Raw genomic sequence first — 24958 nt, forward strand, 5'->3', positions numbered from 1 at the left:
CTTCCTTAAGGCTGTATTTTAAGTATTACTGTTCAGTGACTAGTGCATAGGGATATTTTTAACTTAAGAAGATACTGAAATGGGAAATTACTACATGGAACATTGAGTACAAGAATCAAAGAGTTAATCAGAATATAATATTTAATCTTTTTGGTACAGAGTGGCTAACGACCCTGAAAATATAAATAAATATATGCTGCAAGAATTGGTTGCCAGAACCAAAGACACTCTGTTCTTCTTTATCTCCTGTGGAGTATAGAGTGTGTGTGCCTGGCTTTTAAAGATATGTTTTCTGCTATTGCTCCTGCTTGCTGGAAATATTTTGAACATTTCTAAAAGGTCAGTCTGCTCTGCCAGCCATAGCTTGTTATCTAATTCAGAATATAATTCAGATGCAAATATACCTTCTTGTATATTATAAAAATGATTAGGAATCAGAGAATTATTTTTAAAGGGCAGGTATTTTTAAATGGAGATCCAGCAGGTTGTGCCGCAGTTTGCAGAACTGGCTATTGCATGAATACCCCCACATTCCAGTAAACTGAGAAGCCTGGTCCTTGTGTGTGCTTTTTTGGGGGCAATAGCCACAAAATGGGTACAATGTCCAAATGACAAAGGCAGGTGGTTTTATGCTTGAACATTTGGGTGGACTCAAATATCATTTGACTTGATCACAGTTGACCCCATGCAACTTGATCACAAGTATCACAGTTAGTTGTTTTATTCTGGTTGGTTGTCATTAGTCTACACATCTTTAAATGGAGATTGAAGTACAGTCAGATTGGCTCTTGCCTTTTGGCAGATGTGATATTTGGTTGTGTCAGCTAAAATTAAACTCCATCCCTCAATTTGTTGTTTTTTTAAAAAATTAAATATTTATTGGGTTTTATAACAAATAAAAATGCAAATCTCATTCATCAAAATATATACAAATGTTCTCCCTCTCCTCCTTCGGACTTTGCTCAACTCCCCCTCTACTGAGTTATTTGGTTTTATTTATTGTATCCTGCTTTGTATCAAAGTAAATTCCTTTATCATTCTCTAAAATGTCTGTTACTATAATAAAGTTGTGAACGTTTATTCAAACCCTGCCAGCGAGTCCAGTCCATTTTGTTGTTTCTGCAAATAAACTGTAAATGGTTCCCAAACTCTAATTTTAAAGTCCTTTTTTGTCCTTCTCTCTTAGTTTATCCGTTAGCTTAGCCAACTGTGCAGAACTATGCAGAATTGGCTAAGCAAACTCCCTCAATTTGGATTAGATTTTCATTTCTTCTTCTTTACCTTTACCTCTTGACTGAAAAACCTAATTGGAATTTATTTTTTAAGTAGCAGCAGCCTTCAGTATTTCATTCCATGACCTGTAAACTTTTCCTTAACTAAACCAAACCAACTCTTGCAAACAACTGAAAAGTCTTAATGAAATTCTTTATTTTAAGACAAAGATCTAAAACTCTATTGTACCATCTATCACCAGAGTTGCTGCATTGATGGTGCCTCCTCTCCTTGTGGGAGATCCTGGAGTGCATGCAGGACCAATTCAGAGCTCTTTCTGGAGACACTACTGTGACAAAGATAGTAGCTTCAGTTGTGCAAAGGTTGTTGCAAATGTTCTCCTATGAACATGTTTGATGCAAAAGTAGTAATTTGGGGGACCTGTGTGTGTGATTTATATACCACCTTTCTGCCAAGGCACCTGAGGGACAATTTGAAAATGTTGAAAAATACCTGTGAGGGTCCTGGTTCTAGCCTTGGTGGCCTGGGAGGTTCTTCTGCGGTCTCCTGTCTGGTAGTCTCAAATGCAGTGATCCTGATGTACATCAGACCTAGAGCCCAGAACTTGGTCTGGCTCCTTAACTGGAGACTCTGTGGTCTTTGAGTAAAGTCTTGATCCCTGACTAATGGTTCCTCGTCCTACTGAAAAAAAGTGACAAGTGGGGTGCTGCAGGGCTCTGTCCTGCACCCATCGTTGTTGCGTGTCTTTATAAATTATTTGGATGAATATATTGAGGGACTGCTCATCCAATTTGCAGATGAAACAAAATGGATTGGGGTAGCCAATGCTGCAGAAGAGAAAATCAGGATTCAAGATGGATTAACAGATTGGAGAATAGGGCCAAAACTAACAAAATGAATTTAAATAGGGGGAAATGTATGGTTCTCCACTTAGGCAGGAAGAACCAGTTGCACAAATATAAGATGGGGGAACACCTGACTTCCCAGTAGTACATGTGAAAAGGATCCAGGGGTCTTAGTAGACCACAAGCTTAGCATGAGTCAACAGTGTGATGCAGGAACAAAAAAAGCTAATGCCATTCTAGGCTGCATCAACAGAAGTATTGTGCCCAGGTCAAAAGAATAGTGCTACTCTAGACCAGGGGTTGCTGAAAAAATTTAAAATAAGGATGCAGAAAAGGGAGGCATGGGGAAGTCGTTGAAATTGGGTATATGAAAAAAATTTATGAAATTATACATGTTTATATGTTTGTTTGTTAGTGTTTGTTGTTTGTATTGTCTTATATTATATGTTGAAAAACCAATAAAAATTTTATATATATAAAAAAAAGAATAGTGCTACTCTATTCTGCCTTGTTCATACCACACTTGGAGTACTGTGTCCAGTTCTGTGCACAATTTAAGAAGAACATGGAGAACCATTGAAAATCTGGAACATGTGCAGAGTAGGGCGACCAAGACCCTATGAAGCCTTATGAAACCAAGCCTTATGAAGAACAGTTGAGGGAGTTGGTTATGTTTAGCCTAGAAAAGAGAAGACTGAAAGGAGATATGATAGCCATGTTCAAACATCTATAGGACTGACACATAGAAGATGGAGCAAGCTTGTTTTCTCCTGCTCTGGAGGTTTTGAACGAATGGATTAAAGTTACAAGAAAGGAAATCCCAACTAAACATCAGGGAGAACCTTCAGACAGTAAGAGCACTTCAACAGTGGAATTGTCTCCCTCAGGAGGTGATGGACTTCCTTCCTTGGAGGTTTTTAAGTAGACATTTGATGGTCATTTTTCATAGATGCTTTAGTTGAGATTCCTGCACTGCACGGGGTTAGACTAGATGACCCTTTGGGTACCTTCCAGCTCTACAATAATATAATTCTATGATTCCATAGAAAGAACTTAACCATTACCCAAAAGATCAGGAATGTATTGGCCTTGCAAACCTCCCATTCAGATACTCATTGATATTTGGGTAGAATTAATTCTACCAACATTTCTGCTATAAATGTTTTACATTCAATTGCACACCTTCAGTTCAAGGTAGTTGTTCACTGCTAATACACTTTTTTATCTCTTGTTACAAAATTGGCTAACTACTATCAGGGTTATGCGTATTCCTATGTGTTAATTATTACTGAGATTAAATGAGTGGTTTGTAAGGGTTTTTTGTGCTTATGAATGGGATGTTGATTTCAGTTAATTAATATTACTCCTTTAGCAAGTTAATTTTAATCATCACAACAGTAGCGCTTCTATGTAAAGAGAGGTGGCACATGCAACTAGCAAACTCAGTGGGAAGCGGAACACTTATTCAGAGGAAGCTAACAAAAGTCGTCTGGCTATGAAAACAGAATCTTAAATACACCATATGTTTTGTTGTTTTGATCTTACAATTCCTTACAAGTTCTTCAACAATACTAGTTTTAACCAAACATAAACACCATACACATAATATTAAGTGTCCCAGGGCCATGCACACATAATTAAAGCAGTACATAATCAGAGAGCTGCTTATTTCCTGTAAGTTAGGGCCAGGCTGGATGTGCTGATAAATGTGTTATTAGCAACCAAGTCAGTAATAATAATAATAATAATAATAATAATAATAATAATAATAGGCAATGGGTTTAAGTCACCTTTATTGCAATAGTTTTCATTTTAATGAGTAATTTCAGTTTTAATTGCTTTAGCTTCCCCTCAAAAAACTGGTTCTGTCATCTTTTCAAATATTATTCTTAATGAACATTAACAGTAAAGCAACCAACCAATGTATTAACCTTTAGTAAGGTTAAGATTTTTTGAAAACACATAGAGAAAAGAGAACAGCAACACTTTTGCAAAATCCCAGAAAGTAGATTCACAGTGCATGTGTGGGGAGTAGGGAGGCCAGTTACATGAGATTACTGTGGGAATGAAAATTAGATTATTGTTGTAAAGAGAGCAAGCTAATGGACTACATGTTTCTAAGTTAATTTTAATACTTACAGCATACAATGTAATCCTGAGTGTTCTGAAACCACTAGCTGGAGCATAATGGTTAATCTTCAGTAAGTGGTTGCTAGTAAGGTATGTGCAGTAAATATTAATGAAGTGATTCTGCAGACTTTTAAATGGTGCTTTCCAGTGTTAAGGATGTTCTGAAAAAGGAAAGTGTCATCCTGGATTTTCATTTCCAGATAGACATAGGTAACCTTGTTGTTTAACTGTACCTTTGCAACTTAGGACATTGCAATGCTTTTGTCCTGTTTAATAAGTTTTGTTCTCTCATCAATCATGAATAAGCCATGCTTCATAAAATGGTGGAAGGGGAAATTTACTTTCTTATCTTATGATTAGGTAGAGGCTAAGATGCCCTGGGTGTGGAATGGAGTAGCCTGCATACAGGAGGACTAATCTCTTTTCAGAATCATGGAAGTAGTTGTAAAACAGGAGAATTATTTCTCAATAACTTGTGCATATAATAGTCAAGGAAAAACATGCTAGTAGGACCTGGTTGATTATAAAATTCCTTATCTGAATCAGACATCCTGCCGCCCCATTGTCTCCATGAGCATGCAAGGCCTTTTGGGAATGAAGCTACCCATATTAGCCAGGAGAAAGCCTTTGGGGACAGAGGCAGTAGCAGCAAGAGATTTAACTTGTGGCAGCTGCCCCCCACCACTTGTATTCGTCTCTTCCCATCACCTGCCAAGCACAAACCTGGTCCACTACAAAGTGGAGAGGTGTGATGAGGAAAGAGGTCTAATGTGACATGCCGTAGTCCCTTTTTAAAAAGGCCTCTGCTCTGCCCCCTCCGGGGATGGCAGGGCGGCATATGGAAACAAGTAGGGCCCTGCAAAATCCCATGTGTGACTAGGCGTCCCTTGTCATTCTGGAGCTGGCAGTCCCAACCCACAAATTGCACCCCATTGCAAAGAAGTACACAGAACTGTAAGTTACAGTATTCTAATTAAGAGTGGGGCATGAGGAGCAGAGTTCTGAGTGAGGAGGCTTAGAAAGTGGGAGTCACAGGGCCTCCCCACATCGCAACCCCATACAATGTCTTTAGATATGAGTAGCTGAATGCAAACTGGTTGCTTCCTTTCTGCCCCAAGGTATAATTATACATTCTAATTGCAGGTTGCCCCTTTATGAGGTATCTTTTCATCTTCCAGAACAGCAAATTTGCATGGCATGATGTTATTCAGTCAGTGGGTCAGCAGCAGAAGATGAGGTCTACACGGAATCTAATAGGGTGTGTAATTTTAGCTACAAATAGAGGTTTATTATTTCCTTTTAACCTGTTAGAATATTCTAACTGCTTTCTTGAATCATATTTACTGCTATATCTACTGTGCATACCCAAACCGCTATACCCACTGTGCATACCCAAACACTCCCCTTTGTTTTTTATCTGAACCTTCCCATTCACTGAAATCAATATATTTTAATGCATACAATAAACAAAAATAAAGTGTTTTGGATTGGTACTAGGACTCAATGCTGATAGAAAAGGAATGCTGTGGCAGAGACCATATAGTGGACAACAGGGAACAATAGTTACATATATTTGGGGCGGGGGGTTGTTGCTAATTTTCCTCTGCTTGCTTTTCCATTTCCTTTTGACCCTTTCTAAAGAGGGCTCCAGATAAAGGAAGGGAGAGGGGAAATATTCTGACACTCAACCTTTAAATGAAAAATAGCCTTTGAGTGGTCTGGTCAGACTCCCTAAGTTCGTTTCTATCCTGGTGATGATGGGAAGAAACCTGAGCATCAGATGAGGATCCAGATGCTCAGCATGACACAGTCTAGGGAATGTACTACCACGCAGCTGCCAAGAATGAGACACAGTTGATGCTGATGAGTAAAAAGATTCTACAGATTGCAGGATGCTTTAGAATAAGGCTCGGTGACTGAAGTTTTGCTGCAGTTACAGAAAAAGGCAACATAATGCCCAAACTGTCTTGTCTTCTTCTTTTTTTAAAAAAAGAAAAGTCTTACATTTCTTAATTCCATCACTATAAGGTTGTGCTGCATTCCATGGACAATCAGTCACAACTTAAAATTAATCCATAACTTCACAATTGCTCTTAAATCTGCCTAATCAGTGTTAATTCTAGCCATATTATTTTCTGCTGTCTCCAGTAATGATTTGCATGCAAATTCACATGATGCTGCTTGGCTCACAAAATTCATAATTTATGATAGCACTGACATTGTATTTGATTGTTTTAGTTTAAAGGTGGGATGTCCTACTCTTGTATAGAAAAAGGGAAGGCATTGTGTGGCTCATAGGTCACCTTTTGAGTCATACATTTCAGCATTAAAAGCCTTTCCCTCTAGGCCGAGTTACGCATGTAGTTCTGGATCTCCTAAAAGGCCCCTGTAAAATTACAAATTTGCAATGATAATTTTTGGTAAACTGTACTCATTAATTGTCATCCATTTAAGCTATTTGTGACCCTTAGATTCCTCATATGGCATACCAGTCAGGACAATTTAGAAATAAACACACACCACAACACACTTGTTTTAAAATGATTTCATTTAAATGGAAATGAATGGCATTTGTACCTCCAGGAACACGGGTGGTGCTGTGGTCTAAACCACTGAGCCTCTTGGGCTTGCTGATTGGAAGGTCGGCAGTTCGAATCCCCACAGCGGGATGAGCTTCCGTTGCCCTGTCCCAGCTTCTGCCAACCTAGCAGTTCGAAAGCATGTTAGTACAAGTAGATAAATAGGTACCTCTGTGGCGGGAAGGTGAACGGCGTTTCCATGTGCTCTGGCACTTGTCACAGTCCTCTGTGCACGAGTAGTGGTTTAGTCATGCTGGCCACATGATCCGGAAAACTGTCTGTGGACAAACGTCGGCTCCCTCAGCCTGAAAGTGAGATGAGCACTGCAACCCCATAGTCGCCTTTGACTGGACTTAACCATCCAGGATCCTTTACCTTTACCTCTATTTTCTAACCAGTAACTAAATTAATTTCATAAAAAGGAAATACAATGATTAATTACTGTTTCTCTTTAAGAATGTTGCTTTTATGTGCTATGATCTAAATATTTTACCCCTTTGTAAATGCTGTGGGATTTGCTTTTGAGGGTAGGTGCATGGCAGTGTCACCTTGCTGCTAATTCCCAAGTTATTTACTTTCCTTGGGTAACAAGAATAACAATGGAAAATGTATAGTTCTGGGGCAATTCACCACACTGCCTTTATGATTGTAGAAGGCCTCCTGATTATATGTAAAACGTAGTCTGGCTTATAAGACAACATAAACTGCTCTTGGTTTACATGCCAATTTATCACATCAATTCCCCCATGGGAATTGGGGGCTACCGTTAAAAACACACACACACACACACACACACACACACACACACACAAACTTTTTACCATGGAATCACTGCATAGATGAAATGAATGATACAATAAAGGCAAGTAAGCCACATCTATTTGCAAGTTCAGTAAAAAACAAACAAAAAAACCCACTTTATATCTTGCTTGGAGGCTTTACTTATCTGTTGCACTAACAATATATTTTGATGCAGTGCCCATGTTTTGTTTGCAAACATGTCCCCTTGGCAACCTTAAGAAAAACTGCTCTTTAAAATCACTTGTAACATTACTAAGTTGCGTGTTTTCTCTCAGAAAACACAAGCTTTTGTCAAGGTTAGAGGACCCATAGTGTAGGAAGGGTAAACCACAAGTTTATGCAGTGGCTGAATTTCCTCACATTGTTTCAGACACATTGTCACATGTCCTGTGCTGCTCCTTGGCAGTTATTTTGATTTAACTGAAATTATGTATTATGGATCTGATTATGACCTTGCTGAAGATAATAACAATAACAATAACAATAATAATAAATTTATATCCCACCCTCCGCAGCCAAACCGGGCTCAGGTCAGCTAACATCAAAGTATATAATACATTAAAACATAAAATCCAGCAATTGACGGAAATACAGCTTAAAATCAGTTTGTGCCAATCACCGTTTGGAGAGCAAACTTTTAAGTTCCATCATGGAAGAAAGTCAGGGAAGAAACAAAACAAACCACTCATGTATACAATAATAGAACTGTGGAGTTGGAAGGGACCCCAAGCGTCATCTATTCTAACCCTGTGCAAAGCAGGAATCGCAGCTAAAGAACCTCTGGCAATGTCTGTCCAAACTACACAGATACACACACAGCCCTTTGTGATGGATGCTTTAGTTGAGATTCCTGCATTGCAAGGGATTGGGCAGATAACCCCCGGGGTTCCTTCTAACTGTACGTGATTCTATGACACACTGTTTAAAAACCTTCAGTGAAAGAGGGTCCATCACCTTCCAAGGTAGTCTGTTCCACCGTTGAACCCCTTACTGTCAGAAAGTTTTTCCTAATGCTTAGTCACTATATCTTTTCCTGTAATTTGAATCCATTGGTTCAAGGCCTACCATCTGGAGCTGCAGAACCTGGCACTTGCCTGTGGTGCCTCTGTTTAAATCCCTGCATATCTCCATATCTGCTTCTAGAAAGTGGTGCAGCAAAATAGAAGAAGACGAAATCTCACCCACCTTCTATCCTTGACTTAGAATGCAAGGATTGCTCCATCCCCCTAGGATTCCCCTGGGTCTTAATGTCTAGCTTTATCAAACATTGTGCCTGTTTTAGGTGTTAGTAGCTACAGCAATCTATTCCTTCCAGTTAGTGCATAATTGGACATGGTAATTAAAATAACAGAATTCTTTGAACCATGCTTTCAAAAGCCTCTGTACTCCATACTGTACTGGAGGAAGAATAACTTATTTGGACAATCATTGAATCTTGTAAAAGAAAACAAACCCCCAAACCTGTAGGCCATTATGTTCAAAATAATATCTTACTCTTGTTTGTTGTTCAACAGAAGAATGAGAAAGAAAATTAAATTAATTGAAGTGAATCAGAAAACTGACTTATACCAAGTCACTCCTTGGTCTACCTAGCTCAGTATAGTCTGCACTAACTTCCAATGGCTCACCTGGGTTTCAGATACAGTAGCTTTTCCAGCCTAACTGAATATGCTGAGAATTGGACTTGGGGGCCTTTTGTTTTCAAGTTAGATTCTTTACCACTTTGAAATATTTGTAGAAAAATCACATTGCTTTTAGTTATGTATATGTGGAATGCATTACGTAAAATGTGGAGAATCATCTGCTATTGGACAACTCCAATTTCTTGTCTGGTAATAGCTGAGCCACAGGTGAACACTCTTGATAAATTCAAATTTTTTTTTTAAAAAATAAAATATGTGTCAGTTAATTGACTTAACTAATTAGCAGCACAGCTTACCAAGTATGTCTATTAATTTAGGCAGGGCTGGCCCACCCATGAGGCAGGCAGGGGCAGCCATCTCAGGCAGTGGAACACCATGGGTGCTCCACTTCCTTTGCTGCTGGGAAAGTGATGGTGGCGGCAGCTTCTGATGATATCTCACCCAAATCTCATGAGATCTTGTGCACTCCATGAGCTCTCGTGAGATCGCATTGGAACCCACTGTTGCTGCTTTGCGGGCAGCACCTCATGACCTAGGCAAGGAAGGCTTTGGTGGGTTGGGGTGGCACCTTCCCATTTCACCTCAGGTAGGGAAGCCCCAGAATTTAGGTCAGGTCCACATCTTTTAAATAGATAAATAAACAACCCTAATTACGGTAACTAACTAAAGGCAAGACTGCAAATTCCCAGGTGCCCCAGATGACTAAGTTTCATTGGCTTCTCTAAGGTATTTCTCATACTCCTATGAATCATGGGGCTAGACCTGAGCAGAAGAGCACATACCTTGCATACAGAAAGTCCCAGTTTCAATGCCTGGGGCCTTCAGGTAAGCCTGGGAATAATTCCTGCCTAAAACCCCAAAGAGCCTCTGGCACTCAGACAAATACAGAGCTAGATGGACTAGTATTCTACTTGTAATATGGCAGGGTCCTGGGGGGCTACTAGGGGGCGCATCGGATGATGGCTGACAATAACATCTCTCCATAGAATCATAGAATCATAGAATCATAGAGTTGGAAGAGACCACAAGGGCCATCGAGTCCAACCCCCTGCCAAGCAGGAAACACCATCAGAGCACTCCTGACATATGGTTGTCAAGCCTCTGCTTAAAGACCTCCAAAGAAGGAGACTCCACCACACTCCTTGGCAGCAAATTCCACCGTCGAACAGCTCTTACTGTCAGGAAGTTCTTCCTAATGTTTAGGTGGAATCTTCTTTCTTGTAGTTTGGAACCATTGCTCCGTGTCCGTTTCTCTGGAGCAGCAGAAAACAACCTTTCTCCCTCCTCTATGTGACATCCTTTTATATATTTGAACATGGCTATCATATCACCCCTTAACCTCCTCTTCTCCAGGCTAAACATGCCCAGCTCCCTTAGCCGTTCCTCATAAGGCATCGTTTCCAGGCCTTTGACCATTTTGGTTGCCCTCCTCTGGACACGTTCCAGTTTGTCAGTGTCCTTCTTGAACTGTGGTGCCCAGAACTGGACACAGTACTCCAGGTGAGGTCTGACCAGAGCAGAATACAGTGGCACTATTACTTCCCTTGATCTAGATGCTATACTCCTATTGATGCAGCCCAGAATTGCATTGGCTTTTTTAGCTGCCGCGTCACACTTTTGGCTCATGTCAAGTTTGTGGTCAACCAAGACTCCTAGATCCTTTTCACATGTAGTGCTCTCAAGCCAGGTGTCACCCATCTTGTATTTGTGCCTCTCATTTTTTTTGCCCAAGTGCAATACTTTACATTTCTCCCTGTTAAAATTCATCTTGTTTGTTTTGGCCCAGTTCTCTAATCTGTCAAGGTCGTTTTGAAGTGTGATCCTGTCCTCTGGGGTGTTAGCCACCCCTCCCAGTTTGGTGTCATCTGCAAATTTGATCAGGATGCCCTTGAGTCCATCATCCAAGTCGTTGATAAAGATGTTGAATAAGACCGGGCCCAAGAAAGAACCCTGTGGCACCCCACTAGTCACTCTTCTCCAGGATGAAGAGGAACCATTGATGAGCACCCTTTGGGTTTGGTCAGTCAGCCAGTTACAAATCTCTCCGACCCACATGAGGTAATTTGGAGGCTATGATGGGAGTTTCTAGCCTCCCTACCCCCCCCCAGGATGGTGGGGGGACCGCCCTTGCCTGCTGTGCCCTATACCACCCCCGAATTTGTGGGGATGGGGGCACTAAGCACAAAGCCCTCCTGTGGGATTCTGGCGCTCCTGGACGCCGTCCCTGATCTGCGCCACTAGCTGCAAGAACTTCAAAAGAAACAATTTGGATGAAGGAATGCACATATTTCAAGGAAGGAGGGGGAGTAAAGACTGCTAACAGAAGAGATCTCTGATAAAACAAGACAAGAATAAAACATGAGAAGATATGCCAAGATACGGTATGGCAAATGACTGATGGGGGAGGGGAAAAAACTTTCCTTTCTTTCCTTATGTGATTAAATAAGAATCCCCTCCCCTCACGAGTCAGAAATGTCATTTTAAGGACTTAAGCTGTGGATTTAAGGCTGTGTGGAGATAAACTTTCAAACCAAAGAATGTTTTAAGAAGAGCGTGGAATGTATAAGAGCTTTGGAATGACGCAGTTAAAAATGCCGTCGCCATATTGGGAAGTTCTGTCGGAGGTCTTGAGTCTGGGAGGAGAAAGAGAGAAATAGAGCTGTTTATATATTGTGTGTGAAACTCCTCAGAGGGACTTAAGAGCGACAGTTTTGCGAGATTAATGATGGAAAGAGCGATGTTATCTATGAAGGTGATGATATATGGAAACCATCTCGATTTGAGGATTGGAAGAACGGAAAAATTCACACAGGATTATTATTGGTGTTTATCGGCTTAAGGAGCCTATCAGAAGAGATCATAAAGAAAAAAGAGAAAATATATGAACAAGAGGTGATGTGGAAACAGCAAGACAAGACTGGATAGAATTATGAACTCTGTTTGGACTGATTTGGATTGATTTGGACATTAACGCAGTAGCAAGAAGATGATCAGAATCCCCCTTCGGATCTTGAAATATGGGTCCCCCCAACAAAATTTTAAATTCGGCTTTGTAATTTGGAATTTATGTGATGTGATTTAATTTGATTGGCCGGTTAATAAAAATTATTTTTTTAAAAAAATGTAATATGGCAGGGTCCTTTGTACCATTTCTTCAAAAGTTATGTTTTTTAATTCTGGGAATTGAAGCTCAAATTCTGGCCATTGCACTTTGATTTCTGCCTGAAGTGATGAGAGGTGGGGGCTGAGCATGAAGAAGCTAAGAATAGATGCAGGACAGGGGCAAAAAGTGGGGAAAGAACAGCAATCATGGGACTGATGTATCCCTTTTCTGGGGTCAAAGAAAGTGGCAAACTGTTGCACAGGTGCAATGTGTTAGCAGACAGCTGTGAGAAGTGTGGCTGTTGACAAGGGTATCACAAGGTCAGGAATGCAGTGACTTTTAAATTGGGTAAGCTGCTGAAAATTGTCATCTTAATTGGAAGTGTATTTATAGCACTGATCAGCTGCTTAGCACTCTTAGTCCTGTGAGTACTATGCACCTTGTAAACCAAGAGGCTAGGGAAACCAGTCTTAACACCTATGCTGTGCATTTCTACAGAGATGGAATTAGAGTGGTTTGGGTTAAAAAACTGTAGCACTGTTCCACATTAGCACTACAGAATATAGTATAAGGTGTTGATTTCCTCTAATTCAGCACAGCATTTGCTATCATCCTGAGAATACTTTCCTGACATAGCCAAAGCTAAATCAATACAGTTCACCTGGCAGCAGTTCGTCCGTTTGCTGAAATGCACATATTTTCTCTTCGCATATATAAAAAGACAAAATGTAATCTAGAGGAAGCCTTTGGCAAGCCTGCAGAAATGCCATTATTTTGGCAGCTTGCCGTGTTATCTTAACAGGTATTAACAAGGCAATTGAAATGGGTGGAACACATCTATAGAGAAGGTGGGATAACAGGAAAGGGAGTTCCTATAGCAATTTCTGTTTATTGTAAAGGTGAAAGAGTGATTATCTGAGGAAGAGGGAATTGAGTGTTGGCTCTTTTTCTATATCAAGTAGTTTGTCCTTAAGCACTTGAAAACATATGTTTACACAGATACATACAAATTATTTTGTATGCCTAAAGTCCCCACAGGTGCATTATCTAATACAACGTTTGAAGACGCTTTGCACATCACAATTAAATTGGCTATAACCAAGAAAAATAAAAATGTTGAATGTGATGCTGCATAAGATGAACCTAAGTGGATACATACATGTCGTCCACTCTGATGTTTACTGACTCTGTAGGGTATGCTATATTGAGTAAATATATTTCAATATTCTGAACAAAATTCTTACCTTGACTGTGTGAATTCATTGGCAACTTTTCTGGGAAATATGGTAACATGATGGTTACAATCCAAATGTGGTTTTTTAAAAAATGTATCTTATAGTGATACTTTAGAATCTACTATAGGAAAACATTGCAGCGTGGAGTGCTAACTCATTACACTGGATCATTTTGAAGGTTTACATTTTCTTTATGGAACATCTTTCACGTGCTATCCCAGTCTCATTCTGTTTTGTTGTTGTTACTTTAATCAATGACATTGCTCACTGTTGTCCTATGTGTGGATATATATGATGCCAAAATTGGCCAAAGGCAATGGCAGGAGTAGGTTTCAGCATACCAGGGGGCCTGCTGAAGCATATCAGGCTTTTTTTTTTCTTTAAAAAAGCCCCTCTGGCTTCTCCAAAACTGTCAGCTGGCAGTGACAGGGGCTAAACATGCTACATTGAATACTTTATATTTGACTTTCTTCAGTAATGTTTTATTTTGTGTTTTAACGTGTTGTAAACTGCTTTGATTTTTTTTTAACAGTATAAAGTGGTATAGAAATGAAATGAATAATAACATACATTGGGAAGAATTCAGTGTAGCACTAAGCAGATCACTCTGCCAAAGCAAGCATTTTTTATTTCTGCTTGCTGATGGAACAGTCACCCTCTCCTGCCCCTGGGCACTTTTCTGGGGGTTCTTCTGAACCCTCTCCCCTGAGCCAATACAGAAGACATGTGATGGGAGAAAATAGAATCAAAGTCCTACGGCGCTAGTGGGAGTCCTTGTGCATTCATGCTGACCTCTGATATTGTTAGCAAAACAAACAAACAAACCACCCAGCAGGCAGGCTGTAAAATTCTCAGTTGGTTTGTGCAAAGCTGGTGAGTGGGAAACTAGACTTGAGCCTAACTTCTCTTCCTCATATGATGTTTTAACTGTAAAAGGGCACTCTTCATTTGCAATTTAAATGATTATGGGGTGGCGTCAGAGAATGCAATGTCCCATGGTGTGCATTCTGTGAGTACAAGCTTCTTCCTTCCCTCCATGATAACTGTATGTCAAAAAGAAAATGAAAAGAGCTCCCACATGTACCTTTAGCTCAGTGCTACCTTCTACCCAAGAGAGGAACTTCTGTTGCGATGTTGATCCTCTGAGCCCTAAACCAAGCTTCAAGATAGTTTTGGAGCTGGGTGTACGTGCAGGCAAGAGAGAGAAAGTGTATAAGTCAACACATACTCCTGATGACATGAAAGGGCTACGTAGCTGCAGTTCATTTCTCTTGAATGAGGATATTCCTGGATACAGTGTACAATACATCTTCATTTCCCTGAACTCAGCACCATGGAATCAAATATATATAAGCCCACTGCCAGCCTTTCTACTTGAACAAGGCACTTATAGATGCTGATTATCTGCACTGCATTGCTTTCAGAAGGATGTGCCTTTGAATATGTTCCCAAATGCTCATCTCACTTAAAGGAACACAGTGTAGATCAACCTCGGTCCTCCAGATGTTTTTGGCTTACAACTCCCATGAACCCTAGCTAGCAGGACCAGTAGTTAGGGGTGATGGGAATTGTAGTCTAAAAACATCTGGAGGGCCTAGGTTGAGGAAGCCTGGTGTAGATAGTCTGCATTTGCATTGATCCAAAAGGTGATAAAAGTGTGATAAGGCTGCTTCCACTGATCTTGTTAGGATGGATTTGGGCAAGGAACCATAGGTATGTGTGGAGAGAAATGCTGAAAAGAAGGGAAAATGCCATCCTCAGTGTTTAGACACTTCCTGCTTTCCACTCCCTGTTCTCTTTTTAGTTCTGTACTTGTTTAGCTACTTGATGACATAGTGTACTACTTTCTACCCATTCTTAAGCATTTTGATGACCTAAGTTTTAATGAAAAATAAGTTCAAATTAAAAAAAAATTCTAAGCATCCAAAGGTGAAAATAGATAAATCAAGCTGCTTCATGGGAGCATTCAGCTTATGATTAGTATATTACAGGCCTTGGATAGCCAAGTGCTGCTAATTTAAGATCTGGTTCCATTCACTGCTGAGCTCACACACCTGCTGTCAAGCTGCCCTAAAGTGTTTCTGGTGCCCAGGAGCAGAAGAGGCATAAGTACAAACAGCTGATGCTAAATTATGAAAAGCTGGATATTTACCAAGGAAAAATCACATCAGCAATCTGCCATTGCAAACAGGAACCTGTCTCATTTCTCGGATAGTACTTTTGCAAAAATGCCAGTATTTGCCTCCTTCAGTAGCATATGGTGCAAATCAATGGATTCATAAATTTGGCATGTTCTTGGAAATTAACATTCCAATTGCACTTTATATTCCTGGGCCACCAATTCCTGATTCAAATGGCCACTCGGCTTCAGAGAGGATGGCATCAGTTGCATAGTTTCTTTTCTCATAGTCATCTCCTCACCTGTAGCAGGAAGGCAATGAGAGCTCCAACAGTGCAGTAGCCACTGGATCCAGTCCAGTGAGGAAATACTGAATTCCAAGCTATATTGCTTCAGGTCCCCCCCCCCCAATACTGCTGAGCAGACAATAAGTTATAAGAAATGTCCTCTGTTTGGGAGATTTTGCATACTCTTAACACAATCTATTCTGCATGGTTATCTGAAAGGATACAGTTTGCTGCAGCAATGTTTTATTAAAAGATCAATAGTGGAACTATATGTTTTAACTGGTTTTTAAAATGTTTTTGTTGTAAGGAAGCAGTATATAGTGAGAACCCCTTCTTAACTGCTAAATAAATACTGTACGGCAAACTATTCTTAAGGCTAGAATTTCCTATTTAAAAAGGTAAAGGGACCCCTGGCCATTAGGTCCAGTCGTGACCGACGCTGGGGTTGCGGTGCTCATCTCGCTTTATTGGCTGAGGGAGACGTCGTACAGCTTCTGGGTCATGTGGCCAGCATGACTAAGCAGCTTCTGGTGAACCCAAGCAGCGCACAGAAACGCTGTTTACCTTCCCACCGGAGTGGTACCTATTTATCTACTTGCACTTTGATGTGCTTTCAAACTGTTAGGTTGGCAGGAGCAGGGACCGAGCAATGGGAGCTCACCCCGTCGCGGGGATTTGAACTGCCGACCTTCTGATCAGCAAGTCCTAGGCTCTGTGGTTTAACCCACAGCGCCACCCTCATTGGGCCTGCAAAAAATATGTTAAATATTTACCTCGCTGTCAACATTTTTCTCCTGACTAATTGCCTACTGCCCTCCCTGGTCTTTCAGGTTCCACACTTAAGCAGAATTGGCCTTTTTTTTTGTGAGTCTCCATAGAGCAGGTTGATCCAACTGGAAGTGAAGAGCTACTGCTGTTGCTGGTATGAGAGGGAGTGTTTTATCCACTTAAAAAAGATTGTTTGTCTCTTGAGTGTGAAACATCACTGTCTTTGCTTGGTACAGAGTGCAGAGATAAGTATGCATATCTGCATTTGTATATGTTTGTCATGTGTTATATGGGAGGTAAGACTCTATAAAGCTGAAAACTATTTTAGTTGAAAGTTGTTCCAGGACTAATCTGAGAGAAGCAGAGAATTTAGTGTGTGTGTATATGCAAATATGGTTTAAATATGCAAAATGCTGGTGTAGTTGATAAGAATATAAGAACATAAGAAAAGCCTGCTGTATCAGGCCAATGGGTCCTGTTCTCACTGTGGCCAACCAGATGCCTGTGGGATACATTACTGGATTTAAAATCTGAGCATGAATCAATTGAAATGGCTTTGATTGGGTTGCAACTCTTAAACTACTAAGTTATTTGCAGACTTTGGGCCCTGAATTTCTGGAAAACAGATGGAGACTCTTAGCATGTGTCTGCTTTGAACTTTCATTTGTTGTACTTGATCCTTCCAGACACTTCCAGCTAAAGTATTGTATTGGTCAGTGTTTTGTTTTGAGTTTTGGAGATACGTGTATTTTTATGAATGATAGATGAGTTTGAGGCTTTGACATTGTTGCTTATGTATATGGAAAGTTTGTGTTTAAGTGAGAAGATGGTTGCTCTAGATGCAATTGCAAATGTACATCTCACACAGGAAAAAATGTTTCCATCTTGCACTGAAAATCTAGATAATCTCTCTGGTAAAATTGAATCCTAGTAAAATGAAGTCTTGATGATTGGGAGAGGACATTTAAACAAAACTTTTGAATAAAGTTGCTAAATATAAATCAGTGGCTTGTTTCTCCAAAAACTGCTTCAAGACTTCTTTCACTCCTGTCAATCAGCATGCAGCTTTTATGGGTTGGCTCTGAAGAGCCTGTTCAATTAGGTCTCCTTGTGTAATCTCCAGATGAGCTTTATGGTTCTGTCTGTGGAATACAGATTTTGCCTGCAACAAAATGAGAAACGATTAGCTGTGTGCTTTCTGGGCCTTTAAACAACTGGAAACAGCACAGCCCATTGCCAAGCTTTTAAAAAGGCACAAGATAATGCGGTCTCAACTACTTAACATTGCTGCTTATTATCACATAAATCAAATCCAGCTTTCCTTTTCTCCTAATGATAATTCGCATCATACTTTATATGCAGTCATAATTTTCACATAATCCCTGTCAATGTTCTTATAACCCATTTACCCTTGGACAGGGGTAAAGAAACAAAACCTTTGCATAGTGACTTGCATAGTGAATTCACATGCAAGGTGATGATGATATGCTTCATAGTCTATCATTGCCATCACAGAATAATACAAACTGTTTAAAGGACAGGATTTTTTAAAAAAATCATTTTGCATCGCACAGCGTCCCCCAAAGAAGGCAGAAAATACTGTGGAATATTTGTTGTCACCAAATGAATCATTATTTTCCTTTTTATTATTAAACAGAGAGATGCCCTCCATCTGAGCCAGGATATCTACAAGCTTGGATGGCAGTGTCCTAGGTAAGTGAAATGTTATAATCTTTCAGTTCAGACTTTTATCTCTAATGGTTTTTCCTTCTCCCTATTTGTCACTGATAAGTGCACCATGTGGCTTCATCTACTTGAAAGATTAACAGGTGTCTACTCATCAAAAAGACAGCTTTTGAGCAAACTCAGAGGCTTTGAGAAAACTTGCCTGCTTTTCACTAATGCTTCTTTTCACAAATCCTGGATATTAGCGGCATTTTTAATATCACAAGATTGCAAAATGTTGGAATATGCAGTGCTCCCCATCTTCACCATTCATCCAGCTGGTGCCTTTTCCAGGACACTCCATTTCATTTTAAGAGTGTGGCCTGAAGGCACATGAGGCCCCCATCTTGCTGAAGCTAAGCAGGTCAGTGCCTGGATAGGAAACTGACTGGGGACTATGTATGGTGCCTTGGATTCCATGATTATTCACTGGGCTGCTTACAATATAAAAACACAAAAATACATAACATGGAAGAAAAGGAGAAAAGAAATGTAAAATACCCTCCTGACTTTCTGTCCTCATCCCCTACAGACACTTGGAGCATGCTCGATCCTTATTGGACTTCTTCTTGTTGTTGTTTAGTCGTGTCTGACTCTTCGTGACCCCATGGACCAGAGCACGCCAGGCACTCCTGTCTTCCACTGCCTCCCGCAGTTTGGTCAAACTCATGCTGGTAGCTTCGCGAACACTATCCAACCATCTTGTCCTCTGTCGTCCCCTTCTCCTTGTGTCCTCCATCTTTCCCAACATCAGGGTCTTTTCCAGGGAGTCTTCTCTTCTCATGAGGTGGCCAAAGTATTGGAGCCTCAGCTTCACAATCTGTCCTTCCAGTGATCACTCAGGGCTGATTTCCTTAAGAATGGAGAGGTTTGATCTTCTTGCAGTCCATGGGACTCTCAAGAGTCTCCTCCAGCACCATAATTCAAAAGCATCAATTCTTCGGCGATCAGCCTTCTTTATGGTCCAGCTTTCACTTCCATACATCACTACTTATTGGACTATTTTGATTTAAAACATGAAGAAAAATAGTAACCTAAGGGGATTCCATTAGATCCAAAGAGACAAGGCCATTATGATGTGGCACTCCTAGCTGATTCTGGCATAAATTCAGCAGCCTGCTTTCATGTTTCAGAATGCTAGAACCTATGCTTTCAGATCTGCTGAGTGTTAACATTGAAAACCTGTTACTGATAGCCAAATTTTTCAGGAAAAAAACCACTTATTATAAACTCTAGAATAAGAAGACTAGATTATTCTTTCCTGAAGGGAGGCTATCATAGTTAATATCAATCACCAAGAGAGCTGCAGTAAATAGGCATCTTTGAGCTTCTTTCTGACTGTTTGAAAGGTCAGTTATTTCCTGCACACCCTCTTTCCCCATGTATGCTGCCAAAGCAATTATATGCATTTCTACCATAAGGAATAGAAAATGGAACATGAAGTGCTGTCCATTGCCAAGTTGCCTAATTTTGTTGTGTTGCCCTTGTGGAATTGGAGTGAGGAGCAATCAATGTTTGTTAGTAAATATATTAGGTAAATGGAACAGGTCATTCATTGAATTAATTTTTTCGAACACCACATCTTCCCAAATATTGCACATAAACATAAATTTCTAATGCCCCTCTTTTGCTGTTTTTCCGCACTCCTTTGCAAAATAATAATAATAATAATACATTTTATTTATATCCCGCCCTCCCCAGCCAAAGCCGGGCTCAGGGTGGCTAACAACAATAAAATAGTACAACATTCTAAAATTATTTCATTATAAAATTAATTCAAATCAAATTGACGGCAACCATTGGGCCAAAGTTCTGTGAAGATTGCCAAAGGAGGGAGTCAGGCTGCGCTCTGACCAAAGGCCTGGTGGAACAGCTCTGTCTTGCAGGCCCTGCAGAAAGATGTCAAGTCCCGTAGGGGCCTAGTCTCTTGTGACAGAGCGTTCCACCAGATTGGAGCCACAGCCGAAAAAGCCCTGGCTCTAGTTGAGGCCAGCCTAACCTCTCTGTGGCCTGGGACCTTCAGGATGTTTTTATTTGAAGACCGTAAGTTCCTCTGTGGGACATACCAGGAGAGGCGGTCCCGTAGGTACGAGAGTCCTAGGCCGTATAGGGCTTTAAAACAGGATATGAAACAGTTCACAGGGGGATAGGGCCATGGAAGGATATAAAATTACCCTTATTATTGAGCCAACCAATTCAACAATCCTTTACTCAGATGCAGCCCATGTGACATTGCCCATCTAGGCAAGAGTATGGATTGAGATGTACATTTCACTGTGCATTGAAAGGCATATCACACTGAAAAATAATGCTGTGTAAATGCACATCTAAATGGGGATGTTGTCCATTCATAATATATTACACATCCAAATCTTCATCCCTGTTGTGTCTCAACTCTTTACGCATAACTGACTATGACTGAGTGAGGTGTTAGGATGAAAAGTTTTTTACAGTACACTATTGGCAATCAATAAAAGTAGTACAGTGTGGCAAGATACCTACCGGTATGTATAAGCCAGGTTGTTCTGGCAATACGAACGCATTCCATCTCCCACCACCACCATCAACATTCAGAATGAGAAAGTGAGAGCTGTTAATTACCAACAGTGATTATACATACTGTAGCTCACTCTGACTGGGTCTATGGTGCTATGACTTAATCATGTTTGCTACACGATCCTTGATTGGTTGGGGTCAAGAAGCAAAGTAAAATACATAAGAAAAAACTTACTGTACAGTTCACATTAAAAACAGAGGAGGCTGATCCATTAGGGTGAATGGATCAGTCCTCCCTCAGCGAGCACCCCACCCCTTCTTGCCTGTCTTCTTACAATCCCTCCTTACATTAACTCCTTTTTAGTCTCTGCGTTGATGGGACAAAATTTAAATGAGTTGCCTCTATGTCATTGGCTTTGGCTCCCCCTGCTATTGGCCTCAAAAACAAACAAACAAACAAAAAACAAAACACCCCTACACTGAAATGGTCCAGGCTTTCTTTTTCTTTTCTTTTTTCTTCTCTCTCTTTTTTCTTTTTGAAAAAATCCAGGAATAGGGGAAATGGCTAAAGAAGACAAACTTTGAGTATTCAAAATAAAGGACTATGAATTCTTGATTCATAAATAGACATACCTAAACCTAAAAAGTGTCCCCCCTCCCCCATCTTCATGTATTTTCTGTACAGGAATGTACAGGAACGTATTTCTAACAAGAGATAAATAAAGTTTATAAGCGTTCTCAAAGCCACCTGCAGAATACCATTCTCTGTTGCATAGGGTCATGATCAAAAACTGTAAATCATGACTTGTCTGTGGACCAATTAGATACACCCCCCCAACAAATAAGGATTTTTGTTCAGAGCTGTATTATAGAATATAACTAATTGTTTTAAGTGGTTGTAATAACTGTCTTTGTTGGTTTGGTTAGATTGTTGTATTTACTGTGGTTTTCATGATGGTGTGAGCTGCCTTGAGTAGACTTTTCCCCAAATGTAGCATATAAATAATTTTATAAAAAGGAGAGGAAATAGTGAGAACATAAATTGGCATAGGTTGTTTAGCATCCCAGCACTGGGATGGATATATGGATTTTAGGTTGTTGTTTTTTCTTAGTATGATGTTTTGATTTAAAGTTATTACATTTTAGGTTAGGAGAAAACACATATGAAGTTGGTTGGGGAGCATTAAAATTATAACTCATAAATAAGCATTTTTAAAGAGGGTAGGTTTAAATGTGGCTGGGGAAACCATTATTATTATTATTATTATTATTATTATTATTATTATTATTAAATGCAAAGAGTTTGAAATAAAAGGCAATCGCTATGCCATCAGACAAACTTTGCTGCCCAAATCTTTGCCAAAAAACAAGCTTCCCGTGGGGTTTTTTAAATAACCGTAGTCTGCCTGTGTCATAATAGGAAACTTGCTTGTGTATTCAGTAGTTGAAGGTGCCAACAGAGTTCCACATCAGTTTTATTTTTGTCACCTAAATCGTTCTCTGCATTTTTAAATGATGTTTTACAGCGTACACTGCCATGATAAAATTTATGACATGGTGGTACAGAAGTAATTTTATAAATATATAAATAAGGTAGTTATTTTGATCAAGAAGCAAACAATTTTGTGCAGTAACATTGAGACATGGTGCCGTCTGCAGCTGTTAAACTAAACAGCTCAGTGTGGGATTTTAAATGTTTGTGATAACATTGGACAAACAGGCCGAGATAAAGGGAAAGGTGGTGGCGATCCTTGGTTTTACTTTTGTTTTCCTTTGGTAAAAAAGCAAAGTAACTAGGAAAATCAAAGTATGCTCTCCAAAGATTTTCACTCACCTCCTACCCCCACTCCCAGCAACTGCCCATTCTCTTAGAGTTGCCTGTGTGTTGTGCTTGTCTATGAACCTCCCACACTGAGGAATTGCTGAATGTTAATGACAGTCTATAAGCCTGTGACACTTGTAGCGCTTTATCAATCAAATGCAGCACATTCTGCCAGTTCGGCCACCTGTCCCACTCCATCAGTGTCAGAAAGTATTTCACAGAAGGCCACAGGTGCCAGCTGTCATTCCGAAAGCAGCATCGGAATGGCCCTAGGATAAGTGTATTTAGGAAATTTCCTCGGATTGAGTTTGTGGTCCCAACAGCCTTATTTTGAGTTTGTTTACAAAAGGAAAACAAAACATGCAAATGACCGATTTAATAATAAATGAAACCGTGAAGTTGACATAAGGATTTGCGACTGGGAGTTTCACTGCGTATAGTAGGACACCAGTACTGAGACTGTTGCTGCTGACAAGTGACAGTAAGGGTATGCATGGCTCTTTTGATCAGCTTTTGCTTCATATTCAAGTTAAGTTCTACCACAGTTTAAAGCTGGGAAATATAATGGATTGGATTATAAATTCCTGTGAGGGAGACTCCCACTGGTGGAAGGGGGGAGGCGAATTTTAGTTATTCCCCTTGAACCATCTGAAAATCTGCAGCAGAGGATTTGGGGACCCTCCAGAAGAGGGGTCAGCAAACTTATTCAGCAGGGGGCCAGTCCACTGCCCATCAGACCTTGTGGGGGGCTGGACTATATTTTTTTTGGCAGGGATGAACAAATTCCTAATGCCCCACAAATAACCTAGATATGCATTTTAAATAAAAGGACACATTCTACTCATGTAAAAACACGCTGATTCCCGGACCATCCACGGGCCGGATTTAGAAGGTGATTGGGCTGGATATGGCCCCTGGGCCTTAGTTTGCCTACCCATGCTCCAGAATAACAAGAGGTGGTAGCACTGGAGGATACTGGATGAAAGCAGAATTAGTAAGAATCACCTTGTCTCACACCTGTCCCCCAAAGGAGCTTCTCTCAGTCAGAGTCATTTCGATGAATGGAATTATAGACCTTCCAAGGTCTATAATTGACTTGCTCTTTTAAAAAAACAACAACACCAAAATGACTTTTGTAGCTGTCTTTGCCACCTACCTAAAACAGGAGTGAGAAACTGTTTTTTGTTGAGGACTTCATGCCCTCAGGGCTAATCTGGTTTTTTTGGGGGGGGCGGGGCACATACATGGGTGTGTGAAGCTAGAGCCCAAAGTGGACAGCATGTGGGGGCAGCATGTCTTGAATGAGATTGCACTGCCCTTTGACACAGCGCTACTGTTAGATGCACAAGTGGCATAAGTGGCGAGGAGTGCCTTTACCAGATTTGGCTTTTATATCAGCTATGGGCCTACTTGATGAAATAGAACCCCACTGCAGTTACTCAGAACCTAGCTAGCTCCAGAATAAGCTACCGACATACCTTGGAGATATTGTGGGTTCGATTTCAGACCACAGCAATAAAGCAAATATCACAATAAAACAAGTCACACAAATTCTTTGGTTTCCCAGTGCATATAAAAGTTACGTTTACACTACGCCACAGTCTTTTAAGTTTGCGATAACATTATGTATTTTTTTTAAAAAAAATACCCAATCTGCGTACCTTAATTAATGTGACACAGAAACTCGAGGTAAACATATGCTTTTGGGAAAATGGTACTGGCTGGATGCAAGCTTGCCACAAACCTTCAAGTGTAAAAAAAAAGGCAATACTGTAGCTATGAAGTACAATGAAACAAACTGTAATAGAATGAGGTATGCCTGTTTGTGAGGTTGCCCTTGAAAACTTTTAAGAAACTGTAACTGTTGCAAAATGTTGCTGCCAGACTATTGACTGGAACAAGATTTTTCAGACATATTACACTTGTTCTGCTTGATTGTCATTAGTTGCCAGTTTGATTCCAGTCTCATTTCAAAGCTTTAATTGAGTTCTTTCCTTCTCTTGTATGGCATATTAATGCTTTTTTCCTTTTTAATATTTCTACTGTTGTTTTATGAATTGTTGTTCTTACTACTTGATGAAATGGTTTGCTTGTTATGTCAAATGCTATTGCTATGTCAAATGTTATGTCAAATGCTTGTTATGTCAAATGCTTACTAGGATTGTTTTATGT

The 24958-nt window shown here is 40.1% G+C and overlaps 1 protein-coding gene across 2 annotated transcripts in view; it reads left to right on the plus strand.

Annotated features, from left to right (window-relative positions):
• The window catches only part of SGCD (sarcoglycan delta), a 375983-nt gene that overhangs the window by 55609 nt on the left and 295416 nt on the right, over positions 1 to 24958 (plus strand). For both annotated transcript variants that reach the window (XM_053377106.1, XM_053377104.1), the window contains exon 2: positions 18401 to 18456. The gene's annotated coding sequence lies outside the window, so the exon portion shown is untranslated. The remainder of the gene's footprint in view (positions 1 to 18400; positions 18457 to 24958) is intronic.

The sequence above is a fragment of the Podarcis raffonei genome, chromosome 2 (genome assembly GCF_027172205.1).
Source record: "Podarcis raffonei isolate rPodRaf1 chromosome 2, rPodRaf1.pri, whole genome shotgun sequence".
Classification (NCBI taxonomy): Eukaryota; Metazoa; Chordata; class Lepidosauria; order Squamata; family Lacertidae; genus Podarcis; species Podarcis raffonei.